The sequence below is a fragment of the Haliotis rufescens genome, unplaced genomic scaffold (assembly GCF_023055435.1).
Source record: "Haliotis rufescens isolate VD_foot unplaced genomic scaffold, xgHalRufe1.0.p SCAF_14, whole genome shotgun sequence".
NCBI classification, from domain to species: Eukaryota; Metazoa; Mollusca; class Gastropoda; order Lepetellida; family Haliotidae; genus Haliotis; species Haliotis rufescens.
In genome coordinates, this window is record NW_025963824.1 from 37,028,348 (window position 1) to 37,046,245 (window position 17,898).

Genomic DNA, 17,898 nt, shown 5'->3' on the forward strand with positions numbered 1-17,898 from the left:
AAATAAAGCGACAAAACCCTTTCCATATCCAATATTAATATGTGCTAAAAGCAGAGTCGATTGTGCTATTCCGACTATACCATGAGCATGTGTTTATGTATCACCATCAAATAGTAATAATACCAGGTGTTCGCGAAAAGGCGAGCGCATCCTGCCCTAGGGACCCGTCACAAACGCATGCAAAGGCAAGTCAATCGTTCACCTGAAAAAAAAAAACACGGGAAAATATGGTAGGGAAAATAGGGAATTGCATCGGACATCATTTTTGTCACTGATGCAGAAATGCTGTAATATGATGCTTGTGTTAACCATAGGGAAAATATATCATGACAGCAAACATGACGCGGTAATTGAAGACACGTGGTAACATTAATATCTGGGTGGAACAAAGGCCGATAATCCAGACTGGCAGATACGTGCGAGGAAACACCATACAAACTCGTACGGCGATTTAGACGACCTTGTCACTTGTTTTAATCAACACAGGGCTTCCCCAAACACAAATTTATCTTATAAAACTAAGACATATTTTTGAAAATATGTGGGTTAGCCTAGTGGTTAAAGCGTTTGCTCGTCACGCCAAAGACCCGGGTTCCATTCTCCTCATGGTTACAATGTGTTATGCCCTTTTCTGGTGTCCCCCGCTTGACATTGTAGAAATTATGCTGAAAGCGGCGTAAAACCATACTCACTCACTCACTCACTCCATGGATCGGCAACAGTTGGGTCCAGTCTCTTCAGGACCACATTCACCACACACCTGTGTTTGATATTCTCACACATACGCCAATTGTAATACAAGATTTATGAATCATAATCAGTAGCATGGACTATTTGGAGAGCAGAGGGTGGATATATTCATGAGAGTGTCCTACCCAAACCTTTCTAGCAAACAAACGCTACTATAACCTATAGTAATGAAAAATGTACTGTGGGGCAGAACATGAATACACTCAAGAGAGAAATTGTATGGCTGTCTCCATCAACTGTCTCTTATGTGTAGCACGTCTTAAAGCCATTGCAAGACTTGGTGAATACAGTGAATACACCCAGTCATGCTCAGGGCAGAGCCCGATAACGTTATACATAGATGGCCATTGAAGGAACATTGCTGCTGTGCCGTTTACAAAGATCGACTTCACATAGATATGTCGTAGGAATAATAGAACAGTTATATGTCCTATCAATGAGGTCCAGCTGGGATTCTGGGTACATGTAAATCTACTTGGTGTCAATCATATTCTCTCTTACCAAGGGGCTTGGTATTCTGATTATTATTTTGTTGGATTGTTTGACCAACATGAATAGAAAGATGTTTAAAATTGAGGGTAGGCCAAATGAATCCCCTTTACAGTAAACTACGGTTATAACGAACTCGAAGGGACCACCCATTTTAGTTCGACATAACCGTAGTTCGTTATAAGCATATATGCAACACAAGGCCAGGGCTTACAAGTAAGTTCGTTATATCGGTCAGTTCGTTATAAGCGCGTTCGTTATAACCGTATTTTACAGTATTAGCTTTAAACATTAACGCGAGCATGCATGTAATACGACAAAGGCGAGTATGTCTGTATGGGCGGTCAGCAACAGAAATCTGTCCTCGAACATATCGTTATATTACACACAAATGTTAGCCATGTGATGGGTGTATATTTTCCACAGTGAGTGAGTGAGTGAGTGCTGGAACACCAGACAGCTTTACACATTGTAGGGAATAAAACACGGAACTTCGATGTGACGAGCGAACGCTTTAATCACTAGGCTACCCCACCGTATGATCTGATCTCATCCATTACGAAATGTAGAGTAAATATGGGATTGGCGTTTCAAATCTTAAAGGACGAATGTGAAGTTAAACTTCCATACAGAATATAATGCAAACTGTAAAGAAGGGATGTTAAGGGGATGACACTCGCAGTATTTTAATTTGGAGACGCATTAATTTCATGGCTTAATGAAACTATAAAGGCAACAACTGAAGAGTTGTGATGACACATTTAATTGATAATCAGGCATCTGATGGAGGGCGGCCTTACAGAATGAGTGAGTCTTTATATTTAAACGATGTTTACTGAGTCACCTCAGGTAGTGTTATATCGGTCAGTTCGTTATAAGCGTGTTCGTTATAACCGTAGTTTACTGTATTAGATTTAAACATTAACGCGAGCATGAATGTAACACGACAAATGCGAGTATGTCTGTATGGGCGGTCAGGAACACACACAAGTGTTAGTCATGTGATGGGTGTATATTTTCCGCAGTGAATGAGTGAGTGCTGGAACACCAGACAGCTTTACACATTGTAGGGAATAGAACACGGAATTTCGAGGTGACGAGCGAACGCTTCAATCACTAGGCTACCCCACCGTATGATCTGATCTAATCAATTACAAAATGTAGAGTAAATATGTGATTGGCATTTCAAATTTTAAACGAAGAATGTGAAGTTAAACTTCCACATAGGATATAATGCAAAATGTAAAGAAGGGATGTTAATGTTCAAACTAGGGGATGACAGTCGCATTAATTTAATTTGGAGACGCATTAATTTCATGACTTAATGAAACTATAAAGGCAACAACTGAAGAGTGGTGATGACCCACTTAATTGATAATCAGGCATCTGATGGAGGGCGGCCTTACAGAATGATCTTACTGAGTCACATCAGGTAGTGAAGACACCAACAATAGGCTTAATACCATTTGGCTGGGGTTTTAAACGCAGTCTTAAGCCTGACGATCCAGTGCTTTTACCACAGGCTATCACACCGTCCTAGGGATTTACGAACATGAAGACGAAATGAAGTGAGCGAGTTTACTTTATAAAATATCCAGGTACTTAGCAAGCCTTTATTATGGGCAAGGTGTAAATGGGCCTAGTTGCCCGAACACCTATAAAACAGTTTACTAATCAATCAATCAATCAATAAATGTCACAGCTACACAAACACTACACATAAAGGTCCACGTGTACAGTTTATAGAACTGTACTTAAACATATTTAACGTACACGCTTCAATAAAAGCATCAACCGGCGATGGGATACAACCAGTAGTTGTTCTTCAGCTTTGCATTCAAAGATTTTAAAAAGTGTTTTACAACTCTTGCTCAAAAGATGTTTGATCTGGTTTACACACAAAGCTTCAGTCAAGTTTGTAAAAATATTTGTGGTGGACATGTGGAGGTCATTACCAAATTGGAAGCTTCAGTGACCCAATGCTGCACGATGCAACCTAGCATGTATTTCTCGTAAATATCGATAACCTAATAGACATATGAAGGTTCTGAGATGATCTGACGGCTACGGCTGAATTGAACAGTGTATCCGTATGCATGGTCGGCTCCAGAGTTGCGTCTTTCCATAACCGAGTCGTGCTGGGAACAAGAACAACGGGTGAATGTATGCTTGAAAAGGAGACCGATTATCTCTCGGAACCTCGCAGAGGGTGTGGTTATAGCTGTGCTACTGGCCTAGGAAGCAGTTCCAACGAAAGATGCGATAGTTACAGATAAATGTGACGTGCATGTGTAACTACACCACAAAGTGTTGTCTGACATTCGAGTTGTAAACTATCCAACATTCGGGGGGGGGGGGGGGGTCTACAGACATAGCACTGAAGGTGTCTGCAGCATGTTGCCCCCTGAGTTACAGTATTACCCTGTAAAGTGCTGGATGTCGCTGGCTGTTTCTTGCATGTAGTAACTTTTGGTATCTGCCATCTAGCCAGGGCGGTCGGGTAGCCTAGTGGTTAAAGCGACATGGGTACAATGTGTGTAGCCCAAAGTCGATGTTGTTTGAAATAAATCTTGAAAATAATAATTGAATTGATATATCGATGACAGCCTGTGGCGAGATGAAGTATTATCCAATAGTATCGATGGCTTGATGTTACAAAGCCATGTTATGTTTCATTGACGGCAATGTTTTAATGTCACCAGTACATTCCTACAACGTCAAGAGATTAAAATCGACCTTCGTCCCTGAAGTGAAATATCAGTGGTTCCTGAATATTTACTGGACGCGTTCACTGTATCGTGAAATCGCTCTATATAACTTCCTACTGCATGTATATAAGCACAGTCGTTTACAAAATAACACACTCCTCTGCCATAAGCTGTTTCTGCGCTTTAAAGGTCGCCCTAATACATGGTTATAGGACGGATGCTTTAGAGGGTTATCAACTACAAAGCCCGTATAACCACATTGGCGACATCAAAATGTACTACCAGTACAATAGATGGAAACTAAATAGAATACGGTTTTATTTAAACTCAATATTTTATAGAGTAGAAGATATTTGTATTAGAGTGTCTTAGTCTTGAACCATATACTCTGTGAACACCACACACTTCTCTTTACAAATCCTACATTATGTGAACACCACACACTTCTGTATCCATACCCTGCACTAGCCGAACACTACACACTCCTCTATTCAAATCCTACACTATGTGGACAAACACAATTCTATATCCAAATCCTATATCACGTGAAGACCCCGTGAAGACCCACCGAACACCACGTGAACACCACGTGAACACCACGTGAACACCACGTGAACACTAAGCACCACTCAATGCAGAGCCGTAAACCTTCACTCAACCATCACTCACCCGTATGGCAACCAATACCAACAGGTGTGACATAAAGTATTATTACGCAAACCCTGTCATCTCTGTCAGTTACAAAACACCTAGTCACAACCCTCTCCCACGCAGTCATGACTTACCGGTTCTGCAAGTTAAAATTATCTAGTCTCATTTGTATTCCAACAAAAAAGCTAGCTAGGCGATAAATAGCATAGAACAACGAAGAACGGAGCGTGTTTATTTCACATTGTTCTATCATTACGCCATTTCTGGAGATTCGAATATGTGAACGATCGCATCACAATGTGGGAGGATTATGACAATAGGTATTAGGAGGATAGTGAAAATATGCCGGAAATACCAAACTTAACCCACCTGTTCACAAAATAGACTTGTCCAACATTTCCGGAGGTCGGATTCTAATCAGAGAGTCATCATAATTAATATTAAGGTAACTTATTTTTAAAGCTTGTACATTTAGCAACACCCTTACAGAGGCTGTAATATAATCATGTTTATATCCTATAAAAGAGTGGGAGTTATTTATCGTACAATAAAACACAGCTGGGAGCACGAATTGCCTTCACACTATCATGCATGAGAGAGTTACCCCATCTCACATTACATTAACAAAACATCTGCAACCATGATGATGAATCTGCTTCACAGACCCTACCACAAGTAAACGTATACACTTGAAAGTTGGATTTTATCAACAATGATCAAACCGACGCTAGGCTGACCACAGGCGCCGAAACACTGCAAACGCGATGTCCACTACACAACTATGATACCCGTATCAAATACTTCACCATCGAATAACAGTTGTTTCACTTTTAGCCACCATCAAAACATTAGACAAAGATATTTACATTCTTTTGTTCAGCAGTTTACACACCACATGAGACAAAAAGATCCGGGGTAGAATAGCTTCCCATGCTTGCCGTAAAAGGCGACTATGCTTGTTGTAAGAGGCGGCTAACGGGATCGGGTGGTCAGGCTCGCTGACTTGGTTGATGCATGCCATCGATCCCAATTGCGTGGATCGATGATCGATGCTCATGATTTTAATCACTGGATTGTCTGGTCCAGTTTCGAGAATTTACAGACCATCGTCATATAGCGGCGTTTAACAACAAACAAACAAACATACCACATGTATCTATAGATTGGATGATTACATTACCTCTATTGATTTTCACTTGAAAGTACACTCATTGAGCAAAAATATAATATATTAGTTGAATTTCCAGAAATGATTTATGATTAGTAAATTTTCAAAAGAAATGTTCTCGCCAAATGCTTGCAATCCATCCCGATGATATCTTGAGTGTGAGTGAGTTGGGTTTATCGCCGCTTTTAACAATAGTCCAGTTATATCGCGGCGTGTCAGCTTAATGAGGGAGGAAAGCCCGAAGTGATGCAGGTCTCAGACGTTTACCACTGTGGTGAAACCCACGAGCACGGGTATGGCGTGACAAGCCTAGAAACATAATCGGGGCGAACCGGGATTCGAACTCACAATCATAGGTTACACGCGCCATGCGGAGTTGCCCTTGACTGTGTACATTACACATCATAGAACGATTTTAAAGTATCATGTCAGGCTGTCAGCATAAACTACATGTACGGAATTTACAATTTTTCAACTCCGTTTTTGTTCTCACCAAAATTATATTCTATATAAGAGCCTACTACTTTCAATTTTGAGAGCGCCCCGGGCTCCTAATACGTCGAATACGGTAACCTGATAGTGGGTACAAGGCTACAGAGAATAGCGCTCCCAGAAGATGGTCATTGTAGATACTTAGATATGAGGAGTTGGTGAGGTGAAATGGTGTTAGACGGAGCGCTGTGTGTGTGTGTGTGTGTGTGTGTGTGTGTATGTGTGTGTGTGTGTGTGTGTCTGTCTGTCTAGGTGTCTGCTTGTGCTAGTCGAGAATAATGCCGGTTTATGGTGCCAGCCCATTGAGATACCATGTCGCAGTTTAACATGAACACCCCGATCAAAAATAGCATGTTGACGCTAACCAGTACTTGGAAGGTAACATTAGTTAGCACATTTGAGCCAACCATCACCCAACTGACGAAGTGGCGAGGTAGGATATCCATTATGTTGGCCCGCAGGATTGTAAAATATTCAAATTGCTGAAGACATCGAAATTTATAGGTCTGAAATTTATCATGATTAGGGTCAGCCCAGTAGTTAAAGGGTTAGCCCGTCAAGTCGAAGACCCAGGTTCGATTCCCCATGGGTATATTGTGTGAAGCCCATTTTGGTGTCCCCCTCAGTAATGTTGCTGGAATATTGCTAAAAGCAACGTAAAACCTTACTCACTCACTCGTAGGTTTGGGCCTCAAATTATCAAATACATAAGGATGGCTGAAAGAAGAAGTTAGATCTCGCGAACTCCAATTGAGAATTTAACTCTGTTATCACAAACATCAGATGGGGCAAAGACTTGCTTATTTTCAAATATATCAAACACAAGAAAAGTTCTTTCCGGGAATCTAAAAAAACAGACCTTTAACATATTTAAGCCTAAGCCATGCATCTCGTTGTTGGAAGTATTAAACACGCAGTTGTTGAAAAGAGCAAAGGTTACTACTCATTCATTGGACACTTATCTTTTATAATGATTTGTTAAGGCTCTCGTCCTCCCTTATTTGCATATTCCAGGGCCCCAAAATGCTCCTTATTCTGTCGTATACTTTACTTGATCGATCATTACATTTTCAAAATGGGAAACAAATGCAACAACTCTACAACTAACTACAAGACGTCAACGCCTGAAAATAACGGTCTCCAGAGTTACAGATAAGCTGCGTATTTGCGTAAAATACCCCCCAAATCTATTCAAAACCCAATTACAGTAGATTGCGGGTATAACGAATTCGCTTAAAACGAACTGACGGATATAACCAACTTACTTTTTAGTCCCGACTGTTTGCTGTAGTTATGCTGTATATATGCTTATAACGAACTACGGTTATAACGAACTAAAAATAGTAGTCCCTTTGAGTTCGTTATAACCGTAGTTTACTGTACTTTCAATTACCTTAAGCACAGAATCGCATGCATTAAATGGAAAACGTAATTGTTTGAAATACCAAATAAAGTTTTTCAACATGCGTACAACATGCGTACAAAAAAAGATGTTTAGCAATATTGTTACAGGGTAAGTTACATAAGCGGCCAAGCAGCTGAAGTTTACACTTATCGATATATCCGATCATTGACCACAGCCCAAGATTAGCAATAGTGGATTCTGATGGAGATCTTTTATCAAGTCCTTGTACAGTTCATGCGAAATAGCGTTGAGTATTTTCAATGACATTAATGTTTTGACCCTTGATATCAAAGAGCAGTTCGCAGCCGTAAAAACCTGTTTTTAATATCATTCTTAACCAGATTATTACACTGGTAGCTGGACGTAGCTCAGAACTGTTGAGTCCAACAGATTTTAGCGAATTAATACTTTGTCTTGCTTTTTGACAACATTTTTCAATACTTGATTTACATGACAGGTTATGTGTTAGTAGTATGCCACCATACATGACAGAGTCAGAGGTTGTTATATTTATATCACCAAGTTTGCAGTTAATATCTAACCCCTTTTGTTTTGTCTTAAAGAAGACAACAACATTACTTTTTGAAGGGTTATACGTTAGTTTCCACTTTGAGGCTAAATGTACTGTATCAAGTGCTTTTTGTAGCCCTCGTGGTGAGGTGCTAACAAGAGTTGTGTCGCCTGCAAGCAAAAGAGTTGGAATATCTAGACCAAATACACAAATACCACTGTTTGCTTGTCTAAGGGCTGTTATAAGGTCATTAATAAAGGCTAAAAAGAACCAAGCAGAGAGAACTCTTCCTTGTCTGACACTTTGTCTTACATGGTATATATCTGACTGTTTACCCTGATAAGTCACAAAAGCATGGCTATTTGTATAGCTATGGTGTAATAACTTCCATGTATTTCCTCTGATACCCATTTGGTGTAATTTATAAAAAAGGCCGTCCTGCCATATTCTGTCGTAATCCTTTTCATTGTCTAAGAAAGCAGCATATACTGTAGAATCTCGCTGTATGTAAAATTGAATACTTTCAATGAAGGTAAAAACGGACATTATTGCTCCATGTTCTTTCCTCAAGCCGTCAGGGAAATCAGGATTCGTCTATATCATTTTTAGTTCAGTGCGCTTAACAATAAGTTTTTCAAACAGCTTTCCAATGCATGAAGTTAAGGTTACCTCTATAGTTTCGGGGATCCGATTTGTCATTCTTACCCTTGTATATAGGAATGACCATTCCTAGTCTATAATTAGAAGGAATGTATTGTAGTCTTCACATAGCATTAAACAGGGCACACAGATATCTTATCAAGGATTCACCCCCGTGAATTTTATGCTCGTTTGAAACATTATCAGGCCCAGGGGACTTGTTTCTACTAAGTGTTTTTATAGTTTAATTTATTTCTACAGAAAGAAAATTGTCTTTCTAGTTCCTCATCATGTGCCCCTATCTCTTCGTGAATACGTTCTAGGTAAGAAGATATTTCTTTTCGAAAATGTTCATCAAAAGTGTCTGAACAATATGACTGAGCTAGATCAGAGTAATATTTTCCCCACAATCTATGTCCGAGGGTGTTGTGAGACTCTCTCTCTCGTAGTTGAGTTTTGTTATATCTGTAGTTTGTGACCTTTGCTTTCTTACAGTTTTGTAAAAGGAATGTATATCAAGTTCAGATGATTTTTCTATTTCTGTAAGGACTTCCTTCCTTTTACCTTTTTAGGATTTGCGATAAAGGCGTCTAAAACATCTTTTTTCATTTTTGTAAGATATACGTTCGTTTGAATCTTTATCTCTCGATCTACCATTTTGAATCCAAGCTCATCGAGCCACCCTCATACGATAGTGCGCGTTATCAAGACCATCTTGTCTCCAAAATGGTTTAAGAAATGGTTTAAACACACTTTGTGGGATACATTTGTTACCTGCATGTATAAGAATTTCATTTATGATATCACATTGGTTTTCTAAATTTTGTGGATATAAGGAGTGGGGATCTGGATTGCAATCATGTGTACACTTAATATATCTATCAACTTCTTGAAACATAGAAGTATTAGTCTTATTTGCTTTTTCCCACTTAGGGATAACTCGCTTAATATTTTGATCGTGGCTAGTTAGCCCTTCTTGTGATATAGAAATATGACAGGGAAAGTGATCAGATATTTCATAAGGACAGCTTGCTATAATGTAACAGTCTGTAACGAAGTTCCGTAGCCATGACGGTACAAGAATATAGTCTATTAGGCTTCGTGGCATGTTATCCTTTGATCTGCATGTATATCCTGGTCCTCCGAATTGTACCATATTTACTGCATGTAATATTTGTCTATTTTCTATAACATTTCTAAGTAGCATATCCCGTGCTGTTAGATTGGCCTTACAAACATCAGCATTTAAATCACCCAAGTTAAAATTATTTCCTAACTGGCACAGATTATCATATATATCCATCAGTTCATAAATGGCATTACAGTATACAGAGTTTAACACATTTGTAGATGGTAATCGACTGGCTATTACATAAACATCACAGTAGCCTGTTTGTGACAATTTAACACTTATTGCATAATCTGAGCTTGTAGCTATTGGAAGAACTTTCCACTTTGTGTGGGTGTTAGATAGGATAGCTAACACATCTGACCCTCGTGCATAAATCGCATTTGGGGGTAAAGCTCTGTATGTGATAAACTTTAAGGTTTTGAAATGATCTTAAACAGTCTATTTTATCAGGCGATAGCCAGTGCTCTTGTAAGGCAACAAGGTCAACTGGCAGTGATAAGGTGTTACAAATATAATCTGTACCATGGAGGATCCCACGTACATTCCATGTTAATAAGGACAGAGTCATTTGAACAAATGTGAATAGAGACATGAGATTAAGCATTCTGAATATAATATCGCAACTTCTTATATTTGTAAGAGTCAGTCTGGTCATAGCGCATTCTGTATTTAGGTACATAGTCTCTACTTCTGATGTCAGGGGGCCAAACAAATAGACTGATGAATAGACGAGTGAAAATATATTAGTTACCCAATGAAAAATGTAATAACCCAATTAAAATAGAAACCCCAGAGAAAAAACCCAATTGCTCAAAAAGAGCTCTGGAGCTCTGGGTCTCCATTATCCGACGAAGGGCAATATTTCGGTGAAAATTATATGAATGGGTCCTTGAAAACCCGTGATCACAGAAGGTGATCGTGAATAAGGTAAGCATGTTGTGTCCTGATTAAATCTCAGGAAGGGTTAGGGTTAGGGTTTATATTAGGGTTATTGTGCAACTGAACACTAAAAATCTTCAACATAATTATTACCTCAGTTGTGTTTTTGAACACTTTTATGGTTTGATGAGATAGTACAGAAACTTACCCTCCTGCTACCATGCAGCTATGTTGACCAAGATTAGAACAGAATAGTCACTGCATGTCCACGGGCAAGATAGTCACCAGTCCCAGGTGTGAACAACTCAAGATCCGGTTGTAACCGGGAGAGCCGTTGTTTAAAATACCCCACCTGAAGCATGTGAATGCATCAGGATGTACTTGTACTTCAGCTTGCACAGGTGAGTGCACAGTCAACAATAGCCACGCCCCTTATTCTCTGTGAAATGACGTCGTCGTAAACATAAGACGCCGATACGAGAGAATAACCGGTCCTGATTATTCGCCGAAACAGAATTCGTTTGGCGTAAAGGTCAAAATAGCTGAAAAAGCATCAACGACACCAGGTGTCATGGCACCAAGGTAAGCATGTCATGACTTCCGGTAGCAGGGGTAACCTGTAACACTCCAATTTCCCGAGATTTGAAAGAAAAGAAAAGAAAGAAATATATTTAATTCAAGTGTCCAACGGTGTAACGCAGTCAATGTTATTTATTTAAACAATATACAATGCCTAAATATTTCAGTCATTTTACCAATTGAAACATCTGTCCATTTATATTGACGTATTAACTAAAACGTGTTGATGAGTACAAAAGAGCTAAAAATATCACAATAGATCAATTATATATATATATTTCGTTTTTGTTCTTAATTATCATTTTCAGTCACTGGGTGATTCAATTTATCATCAATATGTTTTGAATTCTTTATCGTTATGAAATAAATGGAGAGATATCTCAACAGAGTTTTTTAGGTGTCATGTCAATTGCCTAAGTGCAAAGTTCCGTCATTTTATGCATTTGTCATAGCGACTGATTTACGACATCCATTGTCTGAAGAACATTTGATTGCAAAGGCTCATTACCCTGGAGCCATGACATCTATATGCCTTGAAACACTTAATTGCTGTTATTTATAAGATGCTAATCCCAATTGTTAATCCCCATTTTTGTGTACATCGACCGTCTGCCATCCTGAACAGGATGTGCAAGTATGTCACTGATGATTTACTGTTTACATTTATATTTATTACTTACTAAATGTCAGGTGACCTTGGCTATATAAGCCTTGGTCCAGAAAGGAGAAAAAAGGTCTTACCCTTAGCCTAGCTAGGGTTAGGCTGGGTGCTCCGGGGCACCTAGACAACAACCACTACCACTATGTGCTGACCTGACACATAGTGTCTTTTGTATGTATATATCTACATGTATAAAGTAAAACTGTATATACTGCAAGCCATCGTCTCCAAGTTGTCACTTCCTACTGAGAACCATACGTCGGCCCCTTGCATATACGAGTATGCAAATTGTTCATTAATCAACGTCAGACCGACACGCGTTGATACATTGACTGGATTGACACATTGACTTTTACATGGTGAAATAGACAGCATATCACACTATAACCGGAAACATCACCCGACCCGGCTCACTCCAATTGTTTTTTTAGAAGCAATACTTTCTCCTAATATACTACATTACATAATACATATATGTCCATATATACACCTCGTCATAAATATCGCACCACCCCCTTTTTTTCACTAACTAAAACTGGATCTTCAATCTCATAAAAATGGTGCTTAGGAAAGCACATTAAACTGTTTATATGGCCTCATGTGAGCGTTCAGTCGGAAAATTGACAAGACCGAATTTGAGCACTAATTGAGGGTTTAGTGGGAGCAAACAAAGTTCACTAAAATCACCATGAAATAATGTGAAATAAGTATCGCTGTCGGAGTCGTTACAACAGACACACAACACAGTTCACATTTCATTTATGTCGAACACACTAGTAAGGTCCACAATGACTGGCTAACTCAGTATCTGGGGTAACCGCCTCGCACTTGGATAACATGTTCTACACGCCGTCTCATGCTGGTCAACAGACGTCTGAATCTCTGTTGGGGGATCTGCTGCCACTCATTATGCAATGCATGGGTCAATTCCTGAAGGTTCTGAACTGGAGGATCCCTTGCTCTCACCCTACGTCCCAAAATGTCCAATAAATGCTCAATAGGATTAATGTCTGGACTTCTGGCAGGCCAGGGTAGTGTCTCAATGGCGTTGTGTTGGAGATGCTGAACAACAGCTCGAGCACGATGTGGTCTGGCATTATCGTCCATGAAGACTGGACGTGTGGCGAGAGCATGGTTATCGAAATGAGGCACAACAGCACCGTCCAGGATCAAGTTCTAGTACCTCTGTCCATTCAGTGTTCCGGGAACTGTGATGAGGTCAAGCTTACAATCGTAGGAACAACACCCCCACACCATGACGGATCCATCCCCAAATGGAACATCAACTTGAATGTTCCTCTGATCATATGCTGTGCCTCTCTGCCTCCAAACTCGTGCCCTCCCGTCTGTATGATGTAGCAAACATCTGCTTTCATCGGACCACTGGATCCTTCTCTGTGTCCTCAGGTTCCAGGCTAAACGGGCATGGCGGTGCTGATTTGTGAGGAGTGGTCGTCTTGCTCTCAATCCTGCAGAATTTAGACGTCGTCTGATGGTGCTGATGGACACTCTGTTGTATGGATGCCATCCATGTTGCAGCTGTGTACGAGTAGACTTTGGGCTTCGTCTGGCTTGGCGTACGACAGCACGATCTTCCCTGTCATTGTTTTTTTCTGGGACGTCCAGACCTCGGTGCATCCTTCACTTCACCGGAAGCAGTATGCTTACGTATTAGCCTGCTGTTGACAGTGCGATTAATGTTCAGTTGTGCTTCAATAACACGACATGACATACCAGTCTGGTGCATACCAATAATTTGCCATCTTTGGTTCAGAGGCACTGGACCCTTGGGCATTTCACTGGTTGGTCAAAATATGCCTAAAACCAAATTTTAGCTGTGTCTGCCAACATAACATACGCCAAAAGTGGCTATGTGCATACTGCTCAACGCAAACATGCACGTTCAGATCGGAACAGGTTGTGTTTGTAATATATATCTCCAAAACAACCCTCATATGTGGGTTTAGATGTATATTTATTATATCATATAAATTTTCAATAGCCGGTAATCATTTCAATTGATGAAGGAGTAAGCATAGACTCCGAAACGTTGTGTTCGTCATCATAAAGAAGTTGGCATCCATAAATTCTCTTGTAAATTCTTGCTGTATTTCATTGACGGCACTGTGATAATGTCACCAGTGCATTCGTACAACGTCAAGAGATTAAAATCGACCTTCGTCCTTAAAGTGAAATATCAGTGGTTCCTGAATATTGACTGGACGCGTTCATTGTATTGTGAAATCGCTCTATATAATTTCCTACTGCATGTGTAAGCACAGTCGTTTACAAAATAACACACTCCTCTGCCATGAGCTGTTTCTGTGCTTTAAGGGTCGCCCTAATACATGGTTATAGGACGGATGTTTTATAAGGGTTATCAACTACAAAGCCCGTATAACCACATTGGCGACATCAAAATGTACTACCAGTACAATAAATGGAAACTAAATAGAATACGGTTTTATTGAAACTCAATATTTTATAGAGTCTAGGGAAAGAAGATAAATTTGGTTTGACCACGTGCCCAGAGGATCAAGGAGATTTCGATTAGATCTTTAGCGAACGATCGCTTTGCGCAAGAGTAGACTGAACGGATTTGTCGGGCTGATCACGTGTTACCGTGCCCCTCCTGGTTCTTGAATCAAGTCCCCACTTTATTCTAACTTTTTACAGGCCGCCCTGTTCACGTTGCTGTGGGGAACGACTTGTGCAACGATCCACGGTGCGACAGGTTTTCGAATTACAGGATATACAAAACAGCCATGACTCATGCCTCAGAAAGGCAACCGGGATCACATGGAAAGACGACGTCAAAGTTACACACGCCATGCGGAGTTACCCGTGAATGTGTACAGCGTGCTATAATGTAACAGTCTGTAACGAAGTTCCGTAGCCATGACGGTGCAAGAATATAGTCTATTAGGCTTCGTGGCATGTTATCCTTTGATCTTCATGTATATCCTGGTCCTCCGAATCGTGCCATATTTGCTGCATGTAAAAGATGTCTATTTTCTATAACATTTCTAAGTAGCTTATCCCGTGCTGTTAGATTGGCCTTACAAACATCAGCATTTAAATCACCCAAGATGAAAACTGTTCTTAACTCGCACAGATTATCATATATATTTATATCCATCAGTTCATCAAGGGCATATTTACAGTACACGGAGTTTAACACATTTGTAGATGGTAGTCACCTGGCTATTACATAAACATCACAGTAGCCTGTTTGTGACAATATAACACTTATTGCAAAATCCGAGCTTATAGCTATTGGAATAACTTTCCACTTTGTGTGGGTGTTAGATACGATAGCTAACCCATCTGACCCTGCATAAATCGCATTTGGGGGTAAAGTTCTGTATGTGATTAAATTTAGGTTTTGAAATGATGCACAATGCCATTTAGAAAGTGGTCAAATGTAACAAATGTTATATTTACACAATGCAATTTAGATACTGCTTAGATAAGAAGATACTGCTTTTGAAAATGAACTTACCCTCTAACAAATCAATCAGAGTTCGACGATCCACTTGGATGTAGAGTAAACTTGAACTGGTGATGGCGGGTGCAAAATAGACGTAATAGTGTAGTGTCATGTGTGACAGTACCTGTGATCAGCAACAAACATCATATCGGCTATATTTTCTTCAGACATTTAGAGGGGGCACGGGTGGCCCAGTCGTCTAAGGCGCCGCAATTCGCTGGGCAGAGTTGCGTCCCCTGAGCATGCCAGAAACCTATGATTGTGGGTTCGAATCCCGGTTCGCCCAGATTATGTTTCTAGCTTTGACAGCACCATACGTATACCCGTGCTCGTGGGTTTCACCGAGACCTGCATCACTTCGGGCTTTCCTCCCACATTAAGCTGACACGCCGAGATATAACTGGAATACTGCTAAAAGCGGCGTTAAACCCAACTCACTCACATTAGACATTTAGCCTACAGATTAAACTGTATCTTTTGAACATTTTGAATAAGTATTAGACATTTACACCTTATTCGGATGATTTTAAATATGCGTACACAATGTATTTAAAACATGATGATAACGTTTCATGAAATATGTTCTCGCAAAACATTTCTGCAATGTGTTGAAAACATTGTAATAACATGTTATGAAATAGTTTCGCCTATGATAAAGCATGATGCTCTTGAATAACATTTTGAAAACATTTCAATAACATTTTTAATAGATGTAAAATATTTCTAAAACGTTAATCAAATGTTTTTGACGAAAATGTTTTTGAAAAACTACAATGAAACCATTTTGAAAATGTTTTGCGTCAGCTGGGAGTGTTCAAAAATGCGTAAAATAAACATTGCCTCCAAGTTTATTTACGCTGTCTTTACAGACCGTAGCCCAGTCTCTTGTCACGCTCAGTTGTGTTAGCGTGCAAATCGAGTCACGGCCGCTAGTGAGCTCCAGCGGCCAGTGTCAGACAGCCGAGAAGAAGCCAGAGATTGGTGCCCCTTTAAGTTTTGCCCACATGGTGTTATTCATTGTGATTGCCAATAAAACGTTTTTCGTTCGCCAAATGTATGCTTTAGATGGTACAATTATGATAAAGCAGTCACCAACACTCATGTCTTATTATGTCACGAAGGAATATGTCCCATTTCCCCACTCTCAAATTTCTGGTTTGTATTTTGTAGAAATTAATAACAGAAAGTTTTGTGTGGGAGTCTACCATTTATCACTAATTATAACATTATATTGGAAATGAATATGAACAGCCATGTTGTCTGACCTTTGATAGGATTTGATGTCTTCACAGACAGACAGACAGACAGACAGACAGACAATAGTCTCACTTCTGTACATACATAAAACAGCTTTGTACAACTTGACATAGATAGAATGTACAGAACCATTCAATAGAATTATGAGAGACAAATTATCATAAAATATATACATAAATAATATAATGATGATATAGTAAAACCTTATCCATATAAAAGATGCTTTCTACGATTAAGAACTGTTAACTGGTTACTGCAAGTACCTGAATTATTTAAATTTCAGTGAACTGAATTTATTCACATGTCAGCTTTCATAGGTTGTGATGGATACTTGTAAAATCCTCAGTTGAGTTTACTCACTAACAGCTGTGAGCGTTTTTGGCATGACTTCTGTGCTTGTATAAATTTAGTAACTTCTGAAAGCGGCGTAAAACTTTACTCACTCACATAAATTGTTAATCCTCTGCTGTGTGCTGGCAGAGTGGGGATCACACTCAGAATCCTTGTTTATCTGTGACATCTTCCAACTGGTGACATTTTAGTAAACTTGACAAGTGAAGATGGATTTTAATATTCATATTATTATAGTTTTATTAAATTGTAAACAAAGCTTAAATAAAATTGTGCTACACTCTCGCGAAAAGTATATTTTCTGTGAGTAAGTTTACATGTCACGTCGCAGCAGCATTTTTTCAGTTATATTAAGACGAAATAGTTGCCAGGTTTTGGGACTACATGTAATATAGCTGCTTTTACATTTCTGATACAGGTGCTTGGCTGCCTCTGTAGTTCATGATCAATTAGATTTTTTATTGTGTAAACAAATCAGTCAAGTTTGTAACAATAGATGAATAAGTTGATAAATTTGGACCGCAGTTACCGAATGACAACTTAAGACATAGAAACAGGGAAGTGATATATAACCAAAGTGATTGGACGCCCTGTTGAGACGATGGACATTTAGGACGTTGGAATAAATAACAGTAACTAACTTGAACATTTCCCAGTTATATTATAAAGTTAACTCTCTTCAGGACCTGTATACTGCCGTCAGTACATGGAGAGTTAACATTCTTCGAGACCAGTA

At 39.4% G+C, this 17,898-nt stretch overlaps 1 protein-coding gene across 3 annotated transcripts in view; it reads right to left on the reverse strand.

Annotated features, from left to right (window-relative positions):
* LOC124113205 overlaps window positions 1-11,178 on the reverse strand; it is a 54,606-nt gene extending 43,428 nt beyond the window's left edge. For 2 of the 3 annotated variants that reach the window (XM_048395390.1, XM_048395388.1), the window contains exons 1-2: window positions 11,033-11,169; window positions 124-202 (exon numbers count right to left, since the gene is read on the reverse strand). The gene's annotated coding sequence lies outside the window, so the exon portion shown is untranslated. Of the gene's footprint in view, window positions 1-123; window positions 203-11,032 lie in introns of all 3 variants that reach the window. The other variant, XM_048395389.1, reaches the window with a different exon arrangement.
* Between the last annotated feature and the right edge of the window lie 6,720 nt (window positions 11,179-17,898).